General features: G+C 34.6%; 1 protein-coding gene and 1 non-coding gene across 20 annotated transcripts in view; both read left to right on the top strand.

Moving 5' to 3' along the window:
* Positions 1-15574, top strand: part of LOC138706539 (coiled-coil domain-containing protein AGAP005037) — a 1408895-nt gene that overhangs the window by 398509 nt on the left and 994812 nt on the right. The gene's annotated exons all lie outside the window — the stretch shown is intronic.
* On the top strand, positions 13109-13181 carry TRNAN-GUU (transfer RNA asparagine (anticodon GUU)). The gene has a single exon. It is a non-coding gene; the product is annotated as a tRNA-Asn (tRNA).

Genomic DNA, 15574 nt, shown 5'->3' with positions numbered 1-15574 from the left:
GATCTGCGATGATGAGGCGATAGTAGCGATCTTAGTGGTGGGCAACTACCCATGCTTGCATTTTTACTACATATTGAGCTTCGCGACTGTATATAGTAGACTGTGATGACACTGTGTAAACTCTATTTTTTTCATGGAGTGCAGTTTCATAGAAAGGACTTTGCCGACAGACCTTCTACTGCCCCCTACTAATTGGTTGTCATAAATAAATGTCTTCCTTACTGTGACGGAAATCTTGTCTTCTCTTGTTAGTAACCAATCACAACCCTCGTTCAGAAGAATTGAAAGGTTCCCGTCAAATCCGCGTTGAGGCAGAGTTGTCGCATCTTTTCCGATTTCCAAGAATCCCGCCAGTCTCATTTCGAGGGTCACCAGGATTGTGGCAACTGTGCAATGTTGGGACGGGGGGACAGGATGGAATTGTCAGAGGTGTTTGTGTAGGAAGTCATAAATCTGTAAGTGGGTGTTCAAAGGAGCCACCGAACTGCACTCCTTGAAATAAAATAAGGTAGCAGCGTAGCCCATATGGTTGAATGCTGAGTTATCCAGGCAACCTCAGTTCGAATCTTAACTGGTCCTATATTTTTTTCTTTTAATAATGATTAATATTGTGATCACAGTTATCTATTTACATACCTATATCATATTTCTCAATGTATTGAATGCTTCATCATGTTTTAAACAAATTACTAATTAACTAACATTGTATTGTAAAGGATAAACATTGAAATACTGCTCACGTAGGAAGGTAAGATGTGTCACTGGTGTCTGTTCTATTTCTGTAGCAGCTATTCCATTTCATTTTGTACCCGATTCATTATGATGTCATAAAAACACACAAAACATACATATTTCCTGCACCATGCACAGCAAATGAAAGAAGGTTGTCCACAGTCACACACATTTTTCCGCATTTCTGCTGCGAAACAGATATCCTTCACATTCACAAACACTTCTCGTTCATCAAGTTTGATGCATACCACGCATATTTAAACATGGCTTTGAATGTAGGAAAAGACAACTGAACGTGAATTAAAATAATAATAATAATAATAATAATAATAATAATAATAATAATAATAATAATAATAATAATAATATCAAGCTTTAAAAAATGAGAAGGCATTATGATTCGAACTAGGGGTTGGGTGGATGACAACTCAGCATCCAACCACATGAGCTACGCCGTTACACAGTCTAATGCTTCCCTATTAGGCATCTAACGGAAGTATATCATAAACAGTAGCCAGTATTTCCAAAACGAGGGGTCATTGGCCACCCATACCAGGTATGACTTTAAACAGTCTTGTATTTTCATGTCACAAAATCTGATTTGATTCGGTGATATACAGACCGTGTCCTCTCCTTGTTAGTAGAAAAAGGGGTTTTGTACTACTTAATATTTATACTAGTAATTAAATTAAATTCTAGTACCGACATTTAAGTTAATTTAATTTTCCATATTTTTTTCTAAGTAGTACACTTCAATTAATTATTTTACCTGATGTAGTTTCCATGTAGTCCACCATAAGACCACTCTTATCCGGAACATAGAGGAGTCTATATTGAAGGGGCGGTTGGACTGATCCATTACATGGCGTGTACTGCGTTAAAATGGCAATATTTGTATAGAAAAACGATTAAAATATTGTACAAAATAATGAGTATTAATGGACAAAAAATGAAGAGAAAATATCGAAGGAAATAAACATTATTTTACATTAATGATGGGGATTTATGGCCAAAATTAAATGAGCCGTTCAGAACAAAAGTGGTGTAAGTCAAGAACGGGCAATAAGGGTTAAAGTAAGCTTTCTGTAAAATACAGCGCAAAGCTGCAATTAATATTTAATTTATTTAAACTATTAGTACTCAGGGGATAGCAAGCTTTGCGCTCTATTTTGCAGAATTTTTACTTTAAACCTCATTATTCAATTTTGACTTGCACCACTTTTGCTCTGAACGGCTCAAATGAAAATGCCTCAAAAATGGCCGAATGGAACAAAAAATGCTCTTATGAGTTGAAACGGGAAGAAATGCAAAAAAAATGCCCCAACCTATATGTCTTAAAACACACAGCTTATCACATAACATGTGAATACTAAAGGAGCTATGTTTCTATCTTACTAGAAAAACGATGCAATTTCATCAAAATCCTAGCCCTACTTATAATATAATGATAGAGGTCTCAAACATAATCATATACAGGGTGAACCGTAAGTAGTTATTAATTTCAGGGGGTTATTCTTTGAGATATTGATGGGCAGTATTACAATCATTTTTACTACAAACAGTGAATCTTTTTCATCAGGGGCGTACGCAAGGGAGGTTACTGATTTCAGAAATGTCTTTTGAAACACCCGGTACATTTCTGATTGATAATAGGCCTGAAGCTTAAGATGACGCCACTTAATCGATAATAAGGCGTACTAGTTATACTACCGAGTTGTACAAACCTCCGTGAAAGTCTCATCTTGTGTGTTTTACTGCATATAAGGTAGAATAGACCCAGTGATGCACTGGGATACTTGCAATATGAATATAAAAAATACTTACAATTGTTGGGTTTTTATTTTATTTTAGTAGGTTATTTTACGACGCTTTATCAACATCTTAGGTTATTTAGCGTCTGAATGGGATGAAGGTGATAATGCCGAAACTTTCCTGACCTAACATGCCGGTGAAATGAGTCCGGGGTCCAGCACCGAAAGTTACCCAGCATTTGCTCATATTGGGTTTTCATTCATTCATTCATTCATTCATTCATTCATTCATTCATTCATTCATTCATTCATTCATTCATTCATTCATTCATTTTATTCCATAGATCTTACATGAGCAATGAAGCTTTAAGATGTGGAACAAGTCAAAATTTTACAATATTACAATTACAATTCTTACAAATTTTTACAGTTTCACAATTTAGTAATTTTCTACAATTTTGTGCAATTTTTTACAATATTTTGGCGAGATGTAGTGAGATGAGGTGAGATACAAGGATTCGCCAAAATATTACCCGGCATTTGCCTTTTGGTTGGGGAAAACCTCGGAAAAACCCAGCCAGGTAATCAAATCAAAGGGGCTGATGCCGAGGACTCGCCATAGAATATCCGGCTTCAGTCCCACGGCTGTGGAAAACCTCTGAAGAAACCAAAGACCAAAGGAGGATCCAACCGAAGCCCGAACGCAGCTCTGGATCAGCAGGCCAGCGAGTCTGCCGACTGAGCTACATCGATGGTTCTACTAAAAGTATACAATACATAGCCAATCAGATTATTAAATTTACAAACGTAAACGATCATTCATAAGTTGAGCTATATATATAATACAAAACAAGTAAGTTAATTAAATTTAAGGCACAAACAATTCAACCAGTTGTGATATACAGAAATTGATAATACATATCATGCAAACTACTTCAAATTACAAACACAAACAATTTATAAATAGAGCTATACAGATTGCTATTGAGGGAAACCCCGGAAAAAATCTCAACCAGGTAACTTGCCCCGACCCGGGCCACTTGGTTTCGCGGCTAGACGCCCTAACCGTTATTCCACAGGTGTTGACAATTGTTAGGTGCAGTACTTAATAATAATAATAATAATAATAATAATAATAATAATAATAATAATAGTTATAATAGTAATAATGATAATAATAATAATAGTTATAATAATAATAATAATAATGATAATAATAATAATAATAATAGTTATTTTATTGAGAAAAAATGCAGTTTTGTTTTTTAACGGGCGGTATGCATTTATTGAAATCAAATTTTGTTTCTTTACTAATTTCACGTTCTATCTCGTGTGGCCATTTTCATTGTACAGGCAATATCGTAGAGGTATACCGCAAATGCAGTCTACGAAATTTAGTCAGAATCGATTTTCCCTTCTCGCCTTGCATGAATACAATTTAATGTGTCAAGAGATGGGCAAAAAAATAAACAGTTGTATGACTAGAGAACCGATATTACCTAGCGGGGAGAAAATTACCTATCCGTGGGGAAGTTTTATGTTGCGCAAGCTTCTAATTAAGTTCTCGGAGCACGCCGATAGGCGGCGGGCTGGTGTAAAATAACGAGTCTGCACCTACCCCCTACACCTCCGTTTGCGCCCTCCCTAATTGTTATGCAGTCGTTATAAATTATTAAATTTCCTTTCTGTCTCTCCCCCCTCTCTTAGTTTTTGGACCTACGTTCTCCGGGATAACAGCAGATGGAGCCTGTTGGTGGGCTTAAAAATATGTACTGAGATAAGGAACTTGACGACTGTAACTATGGCAACCTGACCTCTATAGACTATGCTAGAGAATTTCTTGGGTCAAGGCGTAGAATAGCAGCCACCGGGTGCTTGCCCACTTGCAGTGTAAATAAATACATACATACATATAAATTATGAGGATAGAAATTGTTTGGAGTAACTGATCGGATCTCTTCTTAGGCTACTGTGCACTAAAAGTAATGCCGTGCCATATCTTGTCACGTGAGGTTTTGTTTCAATTTAATTCAATTCAATTCAATTCAATTCAATTTATTTGGCCATTAGACATATAGTTTTAGGCTTCGTCAGAATATATTGAAAAACATATAAATATATTTTTAAGAAACACTAATAAAAGAAACAGTAAAATTTAAATAATATAATGAAAGAATGAAATAATTTGAAGCTTTTAAATTAAAGAAAACTAACTAAATTGCAATTAAACATATTTATTCAAATACAATTTCATACAAATTTGTGTTGAAAAACACAGTAACAGAATAAAAAGGATTATTTAATAACCACTTGTAAAATCTAGTTTTGATGCTATTGATTGGTAATTTATAATATTGACTTGGGAGCTCATTATATAATTTCATCCCCATAATTAAAAAGTTTGTGTTGCTCTTGTGTAATCTACAATATGGAATATTAATTTGTTCACTATTTCTAATTTCATGATCATGTATATTGGCCACTAATGAGTAATTGTCGATATTTTGTCGAGTGTAAAGTACTAGATCATATATATACAAATTTATGATTGTTAAAATCCATGATTGTCTGAAAAGTGGCCGACAATGTTCCAGATAGTTTGATTTACATAAAATTCTAATGGCCTTCTTTTGTAAAATCAAGACGCTTCCCATTTTGGTTCCATTTCCCCAGAAAATTAGGGCTTATTGGATTATCGACTGAAAGAAAGAAAAGTAGGCACTTCTTACATAATTTTGAGAAACGCAAGTCGTTAATTTCTTTAACATTGTTTGCATTACAGCAGTGGCATAAGTAGAATTTTGTCAAGGAGGGAGAGAGATCATTTTTAAATTGTTTACAATTTACATTATTGGTATTTTAAATTATGTGGATTATTATCATTAGTATTATCATCGGTATTTTAAATTTTGTGTATTATTATTATTATTATTATCATCATCATCATCATCATCATCACCATCACCATCGGTTTTTAAACAACCATCTTTCAGTATAACTTGAAGGATATCGATTGACGAAGCCCGATAACAAGGAATCACAACAAGATGTAGGACTATTGCCTTACTTGATAGGCATGAGCGAGAGGCGAGAGATTTGTTTAAATTAAATAATGTTTATACCCGAGGTCTTATTTGTTGTGTTTCACAAACAAAGCGTGGAATGAAATCATCTTCAGCAACAATAAACATTCCTAATTATGTGTTGCAAGATCTCTCCTCCTTGTCCATGTTAATTTATTCTCTAACAATAACACTAATATGCTGCCTAGCAGCTTCCAGAACTTGAGGCGATACTACTACAAAGATGGATACACCACACAGCGCTTAGAAACACGAAGCAACCATGAATTTTTAAAAAAGATAAATACTTCTTCAAATCTCATATGAAAAAACGAAAATAATGGCTCTTAAAGGAAGAGATCTGTTAAGAGCAAAAATTTGTATAAATAATAACCTCATCCAACAACAAAGTGATTTTAATTATCTTGGTTACATTGTGTCATATACCGGCAATAGAGATGTGCAAAATAAATTAAACGAATTCCAAACACTATGTGGTACAATATAAAGAACTTCTAAAAATTATAATAGAGCAACACTGTTGAAATTTTACAAAGTAATGGCGGTCCCAACCTTGCTTTATGGGTGTGAAAGTTGGGTCTTTACTATCTCACAACAGAAGAAAATAGAGGCTGCTGAGATGAAATTTTTGAGACAGGTGGCAGGTTATAGACTCATAGACAAAAAGAGAAATAAAGATATTAGAAAAGAATTGGAAATTCAGAGTCTAAATGAAACAACCATTGAATACAGACAAAGATGGCAAGATCATATACAAAGAATGGATGAAGATCGTATATTTTGTAGCAAGAAGACCGTGACATAACCTATGAATTATTTTGTTCTGTGCTGTGAATCATGGAGCAGGTTTTATTTGATTAGATTCTAATATTTAGTGTTGAGGAAAATCCTCACGTTTACGATAAGCGGCGCGCCTCGTATAAAGATGAGAAAATGAAGAATACGTGGCTTTCAATAGCTTCTTCTTTGAACACCGATCGTAAGTGAATCATATTTTATTACTGTATTGGTTGTATTACACACTACATATTCATGCTTCAATTCAATAACTACTGTTGTGTTCATTTTTGTTCTGTTACAAATGTTTCTTCTCTAATTATTTTACGTTATGGTAGACTTAAAATAGGTTGTGATAATAAAGATGCATGAGCATATTTATAGTACCGTAGGCTACCTAATGAAATGTTTCAGTTGAAATTTCGAAGTTGGTTAACCTGTGTTTATGTTGGCTGCCTTGTACTCGTGAGAGAACCCCATTGGTAAATTAAACACAAATAACATCATAATGCGTAATATCGACTTTACATATCGTTATTGACATGCATATCGAAATGCATAGTCGTCTACGTTCTCGGTTTATTGTGAATCAAAAATTTTCATATTCACGTTCTCTGCTTCTCGTTTTCATTCTGGTTCTCGTTCCCGGTTTATTGTGAACCAGCCTAAAGAATGATGACAAAGAAATATACTGGATTGAATTTATTATGTGCAAGAAGTGATTTCACGAATCTTGAACATGGCAATAAAATATGTGCAATGACTGTGTTGCTAAGTAGCGATAAACGAGTGAAAAAGTGTACATGAGCCTTAGATTAAGTCAATTTTGTTATATACATGTATCAAACCAAGTTCAGGTAAAATACATATATCAGTAAATGTGTTAATTGCATACAAAAAAATGCTGTTATATGACTTATACAAGGACTACATCTTATTTAAGAGCTAATTATACATTGAACGGTGAACCATTACAACGAATATATTGTGTAAAAGATCTCGGCGTAACTATTAATTATAATTTGACTTTTCATAATCACATATTTAATATAACAAATAATGCTTTCAAAAATCTGGGTTTTATTATTAGAAATTCAAAAACTTTACAGAACACTTCGACTTTGACACTCCTTTTTAATTGTCATGTTCACGCTAAATTGGAATATGCCTCTGTAATTTGGTCACCCACTTGCAAATCACATCGTAATCAAATTGAAAAAATTCAAAAACGATTCTCTAGATATCTGTATTTTAGAAGATATCATTGTTCAGCCCTCCATAACAAAATTTCGTACAACAATCTACTTGCTGAATTTAATTTAATGTCCCTTACCAGTCGTAGATTACTTGCTGAGCAACTTTTGTTATATAAAATATTCAACGGTCGACTGGATAATAGCGAAATATTATCACAAATCCAGATTAACGCTAGAACATCACATTTAAGAAATCGACAATTGTTATATTATAAAAAACCAAACACTTCAGCACATAAAAATTCACCAGTGTTAAAAATGTGTTCAAATTTCAATGAAATATGTAAAACATGGGATCTAGATTTCTGCATTTCTTACATGGAATACAAACATTTTCTTATTAATATACCGAAGGTTGTTGATTTTATATAATATTGCTATTTGTTGCTCTGTAATTTACCAATTATAACTACATTTTACATTTTTGGCTATGATATCTATATTCAACTATTTTTCATGTATTTTATTTTGTATTTTTCATTTTGTATCTATATCTGTATCTCTTATTTAGGTACTATCTATTTGTCTGTTCTTTTTTTTTCTTTCCTTTTCTCATTTTCCATTCTAATTTGTATTTACACTTGTATCTGTTTCATCTCTTTTTTTCCATGTTATCTATGTTTTTTATTTTTTGTAAACGAATATCTGCACTGTCTATTATAATTGGGGCTTGCCCTGTTATAGGCATAAATAAATAAATAAATAAATAAATAAATAAATCTTACCCGACTATCGGGAAAAATGCCTACAGTGCAGGCAAAAGAAAACCTGTATCTATAAGCAGGGTAATTAATGTTTTCTGTTTTGTACCAAAACTATAATTTCAAAATACCTTTCAGACTTTGATATTTCAATATGAAATTCAAAACTAAATTAACAGTAAGCCTATCTTAAATTTTCAATCAAAGAAAAAGTCAGGCATCTTCCCCCGATCCGCTCTAAATGAATATCTGTGAAGTTAAACATTTTGTTCGTTTTATTTTCTATTTCTGAAGGCGCTGTAAGGTCAGTACTCGGTCTTGTTAAAATATACATCGGAGATAGAATCCCGATCGTAAAAGGAAGCTCTGCTTCTTTCTCCAGTTCTTGTTTGTATTTTAACAACGTAAAACCAACCTCTCTCTTTTTTTTTTGTCTATATATAAAATGCCTCGTACATCTGCCCGAGGTATAGTTCACTGTATTTGCTAATTAGGGGAAACTTTGATCACGTGACATGAGAGGAACCGGAATCCTGTATGCTGAGTTCCTGGAAACCTCTCGAGAGAACTGCGGGTGGCGTCCAGGTGACGGGGTTGCATCCCTCACGCCCATCCCCCTCCTAACTTCGTGTGATTGATTAATGGCTTTACGATAGGGCTCTAAATATATTAATGTATTGATCGGTTAACTTTTTATCTCTGTTTCGGGGTAGTCCACCCAGTTTGGGGTGGGATTACGAGCTGTAAATCTGGCTGGAGCAGCAGTGGATCATCGCTCCTAGCAAGAGATACCAGACTTCGATCCCCGACATATTCTGTTTGATAATTATTTTGTAATAATGGGAAATACGAGTATAAAGAGAAAGCTTTACGGTGCTGCAAAGAGATTGATTTCCAATTCGTAATTCTTTACTCTTCATTATCATTACTACCAGGAACTTATTTTTTGATTACCTTCTGACTATGTTCAGCGATTTGTCAGAAACTACTGTTCAGATATCATAGCTGAGTATCAATTTATCCGGGATTGATGGGCAGTATTACAATCATTTTTACTACAAACAGTGAATCTTTTTTATCAGGGGCGTACGCAAGGGAGGTTACTGATTTGAACCTCCCCTTGAACTTAAAAAGATGACATATTTAGATTTGAATACTCATTTCTATCCATAATCGTTTTCCCTTCTCTAATTTTTCACTGTCAGAGTAACAAAATCTACATAGACATAAGGCATAATACTCATATCCCTCCTCCAATATATTCATTATGCCAGTTTCATTCTTCATCCTTGGTGAGTTCCATGTTCCATTATTGTGTTTAATTAAATTCATTTCAATAGGCCTATATTTGATTGTTTCCATGGATTTTCCTGTTATGTAACGAAAAGTATTATACCTATTATATACAAATAAATGTTGACTGAATGATATATATGTTACATATACAGTAGACAGTATTTTTAACACAAAGATTGCACGAATGCACGCCCACAATTTGTTTTGTCATTTACATTCCCAATCGGGAAGGTGAATAGCGGAAGGAGGAGTAGATGGAGAATGAAGACACTGACATGGACCAGCCCTGATTGAAACACATTGTAAACCCTAATTAAAATCTATATTTTTCACTTAAAACTTTCATTTTGTTGCATGCTCTTTTCCTTTATCTTAGTCAAATTCCAGGAAGTTGCTTCCTCTCTCTGTCATTTGCAGGGCAGTCATTGAAAGAAGGTGACTAATTTTGAAGAAGTTGTAGTGCGAGTACGGTGAATAATATCTAAATGTCATCATTTTTTTTAATTTCGTGTCATTTTTACATTATTTTAAAGGCATTTTATTGATCATTTTAAGTGGGTTTTTAGGTCATCAACATCCACCCCCTAGTTATTATATACACCGTCTCCCAAAATGTAGGCCTAGGTGAGGTTATTATAGCAAGTAATATTGGTTGACAATTTAAAGGTTTTGGCGTGAAAACGTCTTTGTTTGAGGTATAATTGATGAGAAAATATAATATTATTTTAGCGTAACAAGAAGTTAAAGAAGTCTTAGCTTCTTCATACTCTAAGGGTGAAACCTAACCATTTTTCCCCCCATTACTACATATGCTAGTGGATTGCGGTGATTTTCTAGTTTGCAGGTTGGATTTTCTTTTGCCAACTTCGTTTCGAATTTCGATACTGAAAAATAGGCCTACTACAAATGGTAGTGATATTGTAACTGTATGTTGGCAGCTGAGACAAATATCGACAATATTTGTCGTTACTGGAGGATTTCTGAACCGGTTACTGGAAGCTAATGAAAGTTGAACATACTAATAATTAATTAATATCAGTAATAATACATAGCCCAATAGTTATTTTATATGTTGCGTTGCGGTTATAATTCAAGACTATAATCAGGTAAGTTTTTGGAATTATTACTAATAATTTCATGTGGTCAAACAAAATACATTTTTAGGTTAGGTCTCGTGAGTGAATTGTTTAGTCAAACTAATGAATTTCGTACTGCCAGACAAAATACCTGACATGTTGATCCCTTTCTCGTATAGTTTGCCTACGAAAATATATTTAAGATTATTGAATTATTTAGAATAACCTTCCAACATAAAGTACAGTAAGTAAATAAGTCATTTAGTACATAGGATCGTGTGATATCTGGTAACAGTTGGCAACACTGACAAGACGGTAATATTTGCTGTTTAGGAACTGTTCTTACCTATGTGTACCTCACTATGTAGATGCAGCAGATGTCAAAGCGTTCTGGGCTGCCATCTGTAGAGTGTTGTGTAGACTAATCTATTTGCGAGTAAATAAGTGACGAGGGTTATCTAATTAGCAACCATCGTTATCTATGTACATATAACCAGATAGAGCCATGGAAGTTACGACGTCACTGGATTGCGCGTTTGAGACATTACGGCAAACTGATCACTACATACTCGTACGTTCTGCAATAATAGTTAACATCAATATCAACAATTGACGACAATCGTTCCAGGGATATCAATATAAATTCTCCCACACAGAGAACTAATCGCCAAAGAGAAATTGTAACTCATTAAAATGGTAAAGGTTTCTATGGATCGCACTGTAGAAGAAGGCAAGAATTTTTCATTCCATCACTTCTCTATTTTCTTATTTGGTTATTTAAGGACGCTGTATCAACTACTAGATTCTTTAGTTTCGATGAGATTGGTATAGCGAGTGGTATTTGGCGATATAAGGTCGAGGATTTGCCATAAATTACCTCACATTTTCCTTAGGGTTGAAGAAAACCTAGGAAAAACACCCTTAATGTCTGTTTCTCTCTCAAAGTGAGAGTCCATGTTTCACAACCACACAGAACAACCGGTGATATAACTGTTTTATAAATTCCAACTTTGAGTTTTTTAGGAAGCAAACTGGATGACAAAAGCTTCTCAAGCGAATATAATAGCAGATTTTTCCCATATTTATTGTGCGTTTAATTTCCTCTCGAGTGTCATTTCCAGAACTAGGAATTTCGTACCAAATCAGTAGATTTCAGTTGAGTACAGCAAGTAGTATAGATATCGTTGCTCTGAGTGACGCATTTGGTATAGCGTTGGCCTTTTGGGCCCGAGGTTGCGTGTTCGATCCCGGCCCAGGTCGATTGCATTTAAGTGTGCTTAAATGCGACAGGCTCATGTCACTAGATTTAGTGGCATGTAAAAGAACTCCTGCGGGACAAAATTCCGCACATCCGGCGACGTTGATATAACCTCGGTGGTTGCGAGCGTCACCCACGATTCAGTACCTATCAGCGAAATACAACATAGAAAAAATCACAGTTACCGGTCTCTTCTTCGGAGCGAGAGGCACCATTCCGAAAGCCTTTGTAAAGTGGAGAGAAAAATACAAGCTGACGAGAGATCTTCAAGATGCCATCGTCACCACCATTATAAAATTTTTTGTGGCGATAGTTCGTCAGCATCTTTATGGCGTACATTCAATTTAAATTATACTTGGTTCTGCAAATCAATCTTTCAGGTATAACTCCCTGTAAAGTTGATTTGAATAATTTCGAGGGAAAAATTGTTCCGGAGCCGGGTATCGAACCCGGGATCTTTGGTTTAACGTACCAACGCTCTACCAACTGAGCTACCCGGGAACTCTACCAGACACCGATCCAATTCTTCCCTCTATATCCACAGAGCTCGAAGTGGGCTGACAACCGTCAAGCAACCAACGTTGAGTGCACACTAACTCTGTGTGACTTAAATTGTGGTTTTCTGTTAACGAACAGTGACGTGTATTATGCAAATAAATCTTTCAGGTATAACTCCCTGTAAAGTTGATTTGAATAATTTCGAGGGAAAAATTGTTCCGGGGCCGGGTATCGAATCCGGGACCTTTGGTTTAACGTACCAACGCTCTACTAACTGAGCTACCCGGGAACTCTACCAGACACCGATCCAATTCTTCCCTCTATATCCACAGAGCTCGAAGTGGGCTGACAACCGTCAAGCAACCAACGTTGAGTACACACTAACTCTGTGTGACTTAAATTGTGGTTTTCTGTTAACGAACAGTGACATGTATTATGCAAATAAATCTTTCAGGTATAACTCCCTGTAAAGTTGATTTGAATAATTTCGAGGGAAAAATTGTTCCGGGGCCGGGTATCGAATCCGGGACCTTTGGTTTAACGTACCAACGCTCTACCAACTGAGCTACCCGGGAACTCTACCAGACACCGACAACTCAACGTTGGTTGCTTGACGGTTGTCAGCCCACTTTGAGGTCTGTGGATATAGAGGGAAGAATTGGATCGGTGTCTGGTAGAGTTCCCGGGTAGCTCAGTTGGTAGAGCGTTGGTACGTTAAACCAAAGGTCCCGGGTTCGATACCCGGCCCCGGAACAATTTTTCCCTCGAAATTATTCATACTTGGTTCTATTTTTTTTCTTAGGTCTTAATCACTTCTGTCTGAAACCTGTTTATATAATTTTTCATTTTAAATTTTATTGTGAGCTATTCTGTGTCGCAGGGCAAACCCAAAATATTGGTTCAGATCAATAAATTAAATTAATTATCACCCGCACTTCGCTCTGCTACAGCTCGCTACGCAGTATGTTAACAAACAACGCATAGTGGAATTCTGTGGATCTGTGTAAGAGTCGTGAATAGTTTGAAGAATATTGTTAATTTATATTAATATTTTAGGTTCTGAACAAAGTGAGCTATTCTGTTATTATTATATTACTTACGTAGTGTGAATATTATGCATGATTCCAGAAAAAAGTAAACCCATATGTTATTAAATAATTATGCAAACAGGAGTGTGTAACACGTTAATTTTTTCCCTATTATTCTTCGTTAAATGTTGACGTCTCGTGCTGCTATGCATTCATTGCGTTACAGTCCAAGTTCAACATCGGAATTACGATACGAACTTCCTAGCTGTCATTACAATAGAAATGAAAAATTTTCTTGAAAACAAATACGAGATACGCTATTAGATTCATAAAGTAATTGTTCACCTGATGATAGTAATAAATATTTCATATTTCCTCCAGTAACGTCTTGTGACGTAGAACGAATATTTTCAGAGTAAAAATGTTTTTTTTTTCTTGAACCTACAAGGAGTATTTCTTTTGATAAAATGAAAATGTTCATTGTTATTTGTTATAATCAGGCTAGAATCATAATTGTATACTTTGCATGTTATTTTTATATGTATGGATAAATTAATTTAGTTTGGGAGTTACGAAATTTATAATTACAAACTATTGTCTTTTTTTTATTATTTTCTTGTTCTAAGGCTGTGGACGATTGAAGCACATGTTTGGTTACCATCCGGCTGTACATGTTAGTCGTTCTGCTTCAATGACACCGAGGGTCGCTCTATTACTTTTCACTCGCTAGTGGCAAACTGATTTGCTGTTATTATATTCCAATCTTTAGATCTGTATTTTACTTTATTTTTTCTATTATCGTATTATTTTCATACTGTTTAGTGTCGATTTTGTTATGCTATTATTTTTGTAATATGTTAGTATCCTGTTCTTTAACTTTTTGTTAAATTTCTACTCGTATACTTTGTAACCTTGTAGAGTGTAAGAGAAGGGGCTATGGCCTTAACTCTGTCAGTATAAATAAATAAGTTATTATTATTATTTATTATCATTATTATTATTATTATTATTATTATTATTATTATTATTACAGTGAAATCTGTTCAAATCGGAACCTGAATAATCCGGAATCCTGTCTATTTCGGAACAATTTATTGGTCCCGGCGAAATTCGTATGTATTATTTGCAATTTTTCCTGAATGAAATGGAAACTGTCCAACGCAGAAACGGAAACTGCCTGCTACTGTTCAAAACGGAAATAATATTTTGGGCACACTCTATTTTGAAACAGTGTGTAATTTCAAGAAATATACGAAATATATGGGTCACTAAGATAAAAACTAATTTTCTTTGCAAAATTTTAGAGGATACGAGGGTGTGTTGGCCTGTTGGTCATAAAGTTTATTACCCTGTTAACTAGGCAGACGAGTCCCTTCAAAGATTTTCAATACTTCACACCGGTACACTGTCGTAGCTAGACAAACGCAAGTGTAGTGATTTCCTGGTAAAAAAAAAAGGTGCGTAAAATGTAACATTAACATTAAGTGATGAAGTAAAAGTTATCGAGTTAAAGAAAAATTAGAAACGAAGTGTATGTGAAATAATGTTGAAGTTCAGTTGTAGAAAACTCAGGTGTGACACTTTAAAGATAAAGATCATAATGAGTGAGTGGCTTGCGGCCAATATTGGTGACCTAAAAGGAGCCAGAAAACAACTGTTTATGTTGAAATAAATGAACTGTTGTGTGAGTGGGTTCTTCATGACCTTTCAAAGAACATGTCATTTTCTAAATCTATTCTGCAAAGCAAGCCATTGTACTGGGAAAGAAAAAGCAGAATTCAAAGTTTCTAATGGATGGCTCCTAGTCCAATTAATTAATAATGTGCAGTCATATACAATATATTATTATAGTATAGTTTTGGATATTAAATTGAATGAGATTAATAAACTTCAGTAGTGTTTAATTACTAATAAGTGAGTTATGATACTATTTTCATCAAGATGATTCACCAACGGAATAAGCGACAGAAGGCTGATTTAATGTGAGTAGTGTTAAATGGAATATTTTGTACTCCTTGCAGTTTGCGACATGCCATTTTATTTTTCATGTATACGAATGATAAGATATTCCATTTTAATGTAACACCTGAATAATACGGAAACCTGTCCACAACGGAA

This window comes from Periplaneta americana, chromosome 9 (genome assembly GCF_040183065.1).
Source record: "Periplaneta americana isolate PAMFEO1 chromosome 9, P.americana_PAMFEO1_priV1, whole genome shotgun sequence".
Taxonomy (NCBI): domain Eukaryota; kingdom Metazoa; phylum Arthropoda; class Insecta; order Blattodea; family Blattidae; genus Periplaneta; species Periplaneta americana.
This window is presented reverse-complemented; position numbering and strand designations above follow the sequence as displayed.